Here is an 8554-nt window from a genome sequence, read left to right as displayed (position 1 = left end):
AGGTTCCCATGCCTGAATGACAGCTGCACACAGACCCACATTGAGGGCCATAGTTTTGCTACTAATGCATATTGTGCGCTAAATCCCCTCTGACCTTTCTCACCAGCAGCCATTTTTTTACCCACAGAATTGCCATTCACTGGATCTTTCCTGTTCTGCGCACTATTCTCTGTAACTATAGAGACTGTTGAGTGTGAGAATTCCTGGAGATGAGCAGTTTCTGAAATACTGAACCCACCTTATCTGGAACCAACATAGGTGTGCCCAGGATCTTGATAAGGGGTGGGCATTCCCCCAACTCATAATATGACACCCATAATACCCCAATTGATAATATACCACACATATATGCCCCACATTCATATGACACACAGTAATAACACCAATTGATATACTACATTTATGCCCCACATTGATATGACACCCAGTAATGCCCCAATTCATATGACATACAGAGATGTCCACCCAATTGATAATATAACACACATCTGAGCACCAAATTCGTATGACACCCAGTAATGCCCCCAATTCATGAAACAAAGTGATGACCCCAATTCATGATACACAGTAATGCCCGCCATTGATAACATACCACATATCTGTGCCGAAAATTCATATGATACACAGTAATACCCCAATTAATAATATACGACAAATATGTGCCCCATATTCATATGACACCAGTAATGTCCCAATTTGTGATACCCAGTAATGCCCCAATTCATGACACCCAGTAATACCCCCAAATTCATGACACCCATTAATGCCCCCAAATTCTTATGACACCCAGGAATGCTCCAAATCATGATACCTAGTAATACTCCCAAATTCATATGAAACCCAGTAATGCCCTCAAACTTCATATGACACCCAGAAATGCCCCCAAATTCATATGACACCCAGTAATGCCCCTGCCAAAATCATTTTATACACAGTAATGACCGCCACTGAAAATATACCACACGTGTCCCATATTTATATGACACAGTAATACCCCAATTCATGACACACAGTAATGCCCACAATTGATAATATACCACACATATATGCCCCAAATACAAAAGGAAAACAGTAATGCCCCAATTGATAATATACCACAATATATGTGCCCCAAATACATTACACACAATAGTGCCCCAATTCAAAAATATGCTACACAGCAGTGTCCCCACTAAAAAAATAGTATTAAGATTGTGTTTAAAAGTGTATTAGATACAATTTTATTCATTGTGTCTTGTAAAGTCCCCACTTTACATTTTACCTCACATTCCACCGTTTATATTATTGAACCATAGTACCCCCAGTTTACAGTAAATTATGAATGTCACACATTGCTGAAAGATCACATATGCCACACTGTCCCCCAGCATATACACAGTCGAGTTAGATTATTATAACCACCTCCTAAATTTGACGTCAGCAGCGAGTAGCCCATAAGAACATCACATACCGCGCACTGGCTTGGTGGGTATATAAGGTGTGCGATAGGCCGCCTGCACACATCACTCGTTGCTGTCATGTGTAAAAGGGGCAATGCATCTGAGTTTCATAAACAGATGATCATTGGCTTGCGGGCCAAACATTCTGAAACAGCGCAGTTTGCGAACTGTTCATGTACTGCTGTGGTATATCGTGACTGGACAACTGGCACCATTGCTAGTAACTATGAAGGTGCATGAAGGCCGACCGACACGCTAGAGCAGCTCACTGTCAAAGTGAACCTTGGGGCCACCAGACGTGTCTAAAATGACAGTTCAGCGAACCCTGCTGCGTATGGGGCTCTGAAGCAAATGGATGGTCACTGCACCTATGCTAACGGCGGTGCATCAGCAAAAAAAGGCTTCAATTTTCACACCTGTATCGGAATTGTACCTCCGCTAATTGGCGAAGGGTTGACTTCTCCGATGAGTCATGTTTTCTGCTTCATCGAACGGATGGACATTGGCGTGTCAGGCGAGAAACATAGGAGAACAAACACACTGCAACCATTGCTGGAAGAACACAAGCTGGTGGTTGCAGCGTTATGGTCTGGGGAATGTTTTCATGGCATTCTCTGGGCCCACTCATCCATGTGGAAGGCACCCTCAATTGATTTGGTTATGAATCCATCCTTGCAGAGCACGTACACCCATACATGCTGATTCTCTTCCCTGAGGTGGATGAGATCTTCCAGCAAGACAATGCAAAATGTCACATGGCTAGAAATGTCCAACAGTGGTTGGACGAGCTTGACCAAGACTTCCAGGTACTTCCCTGGCCCCCTAATTCCCCGGACTTGAACCCAATTGAGCAACTGTGGGGCCACCTTGATTTGTTGTGTTAGCTCTATGGATACTCCACCACTCACCGTCCAGCAGCTGTGGGATGCACTGCAGTCAGCATGGCTCCAGATACCTTTGCCAACCTACCAGCACCTTATTGAGTCACTCCCAGCCCGTCTAGCTGCTGTCCATGCTGCATACGGCTGTTCCTCTAGCTACTAGCTGGTGGTCATAATAATGTGACTCAACTGTGTATTACGTATGCCACACTCACCTGGGGCACTCTGTAGACAGCTTGCTGTGCTCCTCTTTGGTTATGTGCCACCTTCACATTGTGAGTGCTCGTCACCTGTGCAGGCAGTGTGTGTTCAACCGAGGCACCCCACCAGTGTGTGTTCTGGGTGGTCCAGCGTGTGTGCAGCACACAGATTGAAAGTCTCTGGCCTAAGGGGGTGCAGGCCAGTAGTAACTAAGAATCATTCCATGGTAAAAGTCATGTAGATCACATTTCTTCCTCCTTCTGGTGTTTGGTCTAACCACTGAACTTCATCACCATGTCTGCATGTATTCATGCTTTGAGTTGCTAGCAGATGATTGGTTAAAAAGGTAGATTAAGAGTCTACCCAATGCTACAGACACTGGGACAGTACATACTGTTTATTGTAGGCATTGAAAATGAAGCACAAATTTCTCAAATGCACTGAAGAAAAGATATAAGGTAGAATATCAATGTATATAGTATATCAATAACTAAATACTTTCCCAAGTGCATCTTGGGAACCAGAAACATTGTGCCTTAGATGTGGTAACATAAAAAGTTTAAAGTTTATAGTAAAAGCACTCTAGAAAAAAATCTAGTTGATGCCATAAGTTTTATCAATTTATATAAAATAGTTGTGGAGGGAATGGACAGGAAGTCTAGTCAGGGGGAAGGGGAGGGTAAGCAGAGATGGTAACAAGGAAATGGGGGCTGCTTGGGGTAGGAAACGCTGTATCAGGGAGAGGAGGAAATACAAGTCAAAAGGTAGATCTGGAAGGACAGTCGGAAGACCCGAATGCATATATAACCAGGACTACAGGGATTGAAGTTTAGGGCTGCCTCTCTTAACACTGTTCCTCCAACAGCATACACCCATGTTTTAAAGCTTGGCTAGACATAATACCATCTAAAACGTAATTTGTTAGATTCAGACATTTATAGAAGACTTTGATACCCCCTCCCAGATATCAGCCCAATTCTCAGTACCTAGCACCTTCCCAAGATCTGTTTCCCATTTAAGCTCATGATCTCATTTGATGCGGTTAACATGGCATTGTACAGAGATGAGTCCTTCAGATGAGGCTTGATTCAGAGTTGCTAGCAGATCTGTCAGGGTATGGATATCATGATTATTAGCGGTCTGTGCATTCGTCCGAGCCTACAATTGCAATGTAGAGTAATTTCAAGTGATTCAGTAGTACAGATCTGAGTCTGGATTCCATTGTGGCACTTGCTTGTAGGATAAGTCTTCCATGGGCATGCTGAGGGAATAGCGGGCTATTTAGAGGTATGCGATGCGGAGATCTGTCCACTTCCAGACGGATTTTTTGCATCAAGAATAGGGAAGGTCCAAAGGCGCGCTGATGTTGATGACAACTGCATTCACCATCAGATGGATGGAAAACGAGAACCAGCTGCACAAGGAGTCGGGGTTGTGGCTGATCGACGATTTCCGGAGGAATGACAGACGTGCCTAATATGCAGGTGTGGGTGGACCTGCCCAATAGAAACCCTTGCAATCCCAGGTAATCAGAAACATTTGGAATCTCTCTACCCTGGATTGTAAAATCGTTTAAAGAATCAAAACTTCATGCTAGACCACTTCATGACCATACGTTAGGATTGACTAAGTTGGAACGCTGGGTTACCCCACAATGGGGTATGTTATAATCCATAACAGTGCATCTATAGTGAAAGAGATGGATGGATGTTTTGGGATTGGTAATATTAAACCACACCATGATACCTGGGGGGAGGGGGGGGGGGGGGGAGTGTCATTCAACACACTGAGCCAAATGAGTGACATATTAATACTCGCAAAAGTTGGGGAAGCCCAGGCTGTGAGCCCCTTGTGGATAAAATCTTTGTGGCTGTGGATTCCTTCAACTGCTTGCACTGTTACCAGTAACATCTGAGATTGTAGCTCACAGCTCAAGTTTTTGTTGACTGCAGCTTGTATGTCTGCGATCAAGTCAAGAGAAACTTAGAACTCTACTTTGTTGCCTCCTGTTCTTGAACTGACACCTAAATCCTTAGGCCACAGCTTTTAGTTTATTGACCCAATTTACAAGAGCGGAAAGGCCGAAAGGGGAGGTAGTCAGCATCCCGACGTGCGGGATGCCGACAGTCAGAAGACCATCATCGGGATCCAGGCTCCAGTATTCCGACCGCCGGCATCCCGAAGGTAGGTATCTGGGATTAGGGGGGGGTCAGGGTTAGGCACTAAGGGGGGAGGTTAGGATTAGGGTGCAGGGAGGGGGAGGTTAGGTTCAGGCACCGGGGAGGGATGGTTAGGGGGTAAGGGTTAGCGTTAGGGCACTTACCTGATGGTGCCGGGATTCTGACTGTCGGGATGCCGCTGTTGGTATTTTGACCAGCGGCATCCCGACCGCCAGGATCACATACCCAACCCCAACTTGTACCATATACAGTAGGTGGTGGTGGCGGCAATTCCTGTTACCCTATTCGGGTGCTAGTGTAGACTGTTAACCCTTAAATCTGAGAGATGCTTGTGAGCAATGCTAAGTTGACTCTTTATGGCAATAACAGTCTCACCGGTGTAGTCCGCATGGAAACTGAATTGTTATGTTCACCAGCTTTTCGGGCTATTGGGCTAAGGACAGTATTACAGTATCTATGAATGAAGAGACAAGAGACTGCAGCTAAGTGTCCCAAGTGATAATGACCTGCTAAGTATCTAATGGACAGGTTTAATAAAGAGAAAAAGTGCTGTGTTCCAAATATGTCACACACGCAGAGACTTGTGAGATTCACCTCTCAACCAAAATGTAAAACCAACCACTCTATGTTTTTGTGCAGAATAATGTTATTTTTGTATGATAACGGCGAGCTCTCCTGTGGACACTGATCACATGAAAGTTTTGCCTTGATTCAGACGGCAAAGGTATGCAGTCCTAAATTTTGACCACCTTATTTAATTAGTGATAGCTCCTCTTTTACTTGCGCAACTTGTGCCATCATGGCCTACTGGCATTTTTATATGGCATCTACGACTGGAGTCAGCTTGAGGTCTATGCCAAATGCCAATGCATGCAATGTGGGAGTATGATGAGCTAATTTCACCGTATAAGTTTGTGGGGCCAGGTCCCCATGTCTCTTCCCTGAGCCATGCAGCTTCACTCGTCCTGGGTCTATGGCATCTAAAAAAGTACCAGCAGATGCGCGCTCTTTTTGATGGTTCCAGGGCAGCCTGCAGCAGATTTTTCACTGCTGCTGGATGACCGTTGGGGCCCATTTTAGTAAATTATGGTATTTCGTGGGTTTAGCAACATACATGTACATAAGTCAGGGTATTATATGCTGCCCGGGTAGATGAGGACAATAAGTTGGGACTCCAGTTAGGGTGGAGTTCAAAAGCTCTAGCCAGCCATGCCCACATCAAAATATATTTTTAAGTGAATGTGACCCCTATGTACTTAGCCTTGGAGAGAGATAAAGTCGAGATGGATAATGTACCAACCAATCAGCTCCTATTATTTTTCAAACACAGCATGTAAAGTGACAGTTAGGAGCTGATGAACGGGTACTTTATCTCTCTCCAAGGATTAGTACATCTCCCATTATATTCTCAAAGATCAAGACAGTTTTGCTCCTGAATGTCAAGTTTCCAACTATGCCTGATAAATGTGTAACCTAATTTCCCTTGATTAACCCAACTGGGAATAAGAAATGCTCCTATCATTAATTAATTTGACATCTCATGCTGGGATTATCTTTTGTAAACTTCACATTTTAGATAGGAAGCAACTTTTTGAAACCATATACAATTCTCCTTATATATATAATATATATATATATATATATATATATATATATATATATATATTCTCCTTGAAAAAGATACCACCTACACAGGGGTTAAAGTGGGTCGGAATGGGGCGGAACTGCATTCCATCACTTCTATTTGGAGACAGAATCAGTTCCGCCTCCTCCGACCCACCTCAGCCCGCAAGGAGGCTCCATTTGCCGGGCGCTCGCTGAGATTTTGTTACCAGCGGGCACCCGGCTCTCTCACCTCAGCTCCAACGGCAGCCAGAGGCTGGAGCTCACTTCTGAGCTCCAGCTTCCGCAGTGCACTATGGGAGAAACATCATGACGTCTCTCCCATAGTTCAGAAGAGCAGCCAGGCGGACCAGACGGCAGCGGATGCAAGAGCGGGAGCGAGGCTTAAGGTTAGTATTTGTTTTTTTGTTTTTTATGTTTAAGCAGCTTCACTATAGGGGGCATTACTACTGGGGGCATTACCCAGGGGACATTACTATTTGGGGCATTATTCAGGGGGCACTACTACTGGGGGCATTACTCAGGGGACTTTACTATTGGGGGCACTACTACTGGGGGCATTACTCAAGGGGCACTACTACTTGTTCGCCATACAGCCCGTTGTGGTGAAACACGTGTCCAGTCAGTCACTCCCCACTGCAGGAGGGAGCAGCAGGGCCGCCATCAGGGGGGGACTGTCGGGACTGGAGTCCCGGGCCCTGACACTTAGCTGAAAGGGGGAGGCCCGCTCCTATCCCTGTAGTTTCTAAAAAAAATGTATGGAGCGCAGCAGTACTGCTGCTGTTGGCTCCAGTAGATAAGATTGAGCCGGTGGGCACCTACCACCTGATCACCTGGCCACCTGCAGCTCGCAACTCTCAGTGACAGCCTGAGGCGAAGCTTCAGCCCTGTGTGCTCAGTCCCGACCAGAGTCGTGCACGTGACTTTGTGACGTCACACACACGTGCGGATGATGTCAGATAGGCGGAGACTGGAGGAGTCTGCAGAGAGGAGCCGCCGGGACAACTGCACCGACATAGAGAAAAAAAAAAGTATGTTTGCACACAGTGCATATGTGGCCTTATAATTTATGGGGGTGGTCACTGTTGGGTGCTATAATAAATATAAAGGATGGGGACCTGTTTCAATCAGTGAGGGATGAGGAAAGTCACTGTCAGTGCCTGTCACCCCTCACTGATTGTAGCAGGTCCACATCCCTATTTATTATTACACCCATCAGCTAGTGTCCTGTTGATTATATATCAGTGTGCCACTAATATATAATCAACAGGTCACTGTCTGATGGGATTAATAATAAATATAAGGGATGTGGACCTGCTACAATCAGTGAATGGGTTGGCGGGGGTGTTTGGGGGGTGCTTCCACAAATATCAGTCATAAAAGATGTGTGTGTGAGTGAGTGAAGTCAATGTTGCGGGCATCGGCTCCCCTTCCTCAAGTCTTGAGGAAACGTTGACTAATAAAGCACAGCTTCACACTGTTACGGTCTCTGAGTGCCGCCTTTACGCCTACTTTATTATGGGGATGTCGTTCTCCTGCGGGGTCCAGTGGAGTGCCAGATTCATTGTCTGCTACTATATATCAGTTATTTATTTAGCGCACACATATTCCACAGCGCCTTACAGAGAATATTTGACCATGCACATCAGTCCCTGTTCCTGTGGAGCTTACACTCTATATTCCTTACCATATTAACACACATACATTTATTTTTTGTCAAGATCTAATTAACCTACTAGTATATTTTTTTATTTGTGGGAGGAAACCGGAGTACCCAGAGAACAAGCACTGGGAGAACATACAAACTCCACACAGTTAGTGTCGTGGTGGTAATCGAATTCCAGACCTCATGTAGTGAGGCAGTAATGCTAACCATTACACCATCCATGCTGCATGGGTGGTGCAATATGTATCTAATTTGGGGGGAGCCATGCCGTGTTTTGTTACCTGTCCATATCGTGTTGATTATTTTAATTTAAATACCCCCTCTATGTGCTAAAGAAAACTCGAAGGGACAGCAATAGCGATAACTACTATTCCTGCAAGTTAGATCCTGGCAACATCGGAAGAATCTTTCACATTTGTGAAAGACTCTTGTGGGGGAATTTGACACTGCAAATGTAACATGCCCCTACATGTTGGCCACGCTTCCAATTCAGTACAGGGAAGGGGGACGCCAAAACATACCCTTGCTCCAGGCACCATGGCACCTAGCTGCACCTCTGCTAGG

The sequence above is a fragment of the Taudactylus pleione genome, unplaced genomic scaffold (genome assembly GCF_031769625.1).
Source record: "Taudactylus pleione unplaced genomic scaffold, aTauple2 ptg000098l, whole genome shotgun sequence".
Lineage (NCBI taxonomy): Eukaryota > Metazoa > Chordata > Amphibia > Anura > Myobatrachidae > Taudactylus > Taudactylus pleione.
The sequence above is the reverse complement of the archived record's forward strand: the minus strand, read 5'-3'. Positions refer to the sequence as shown.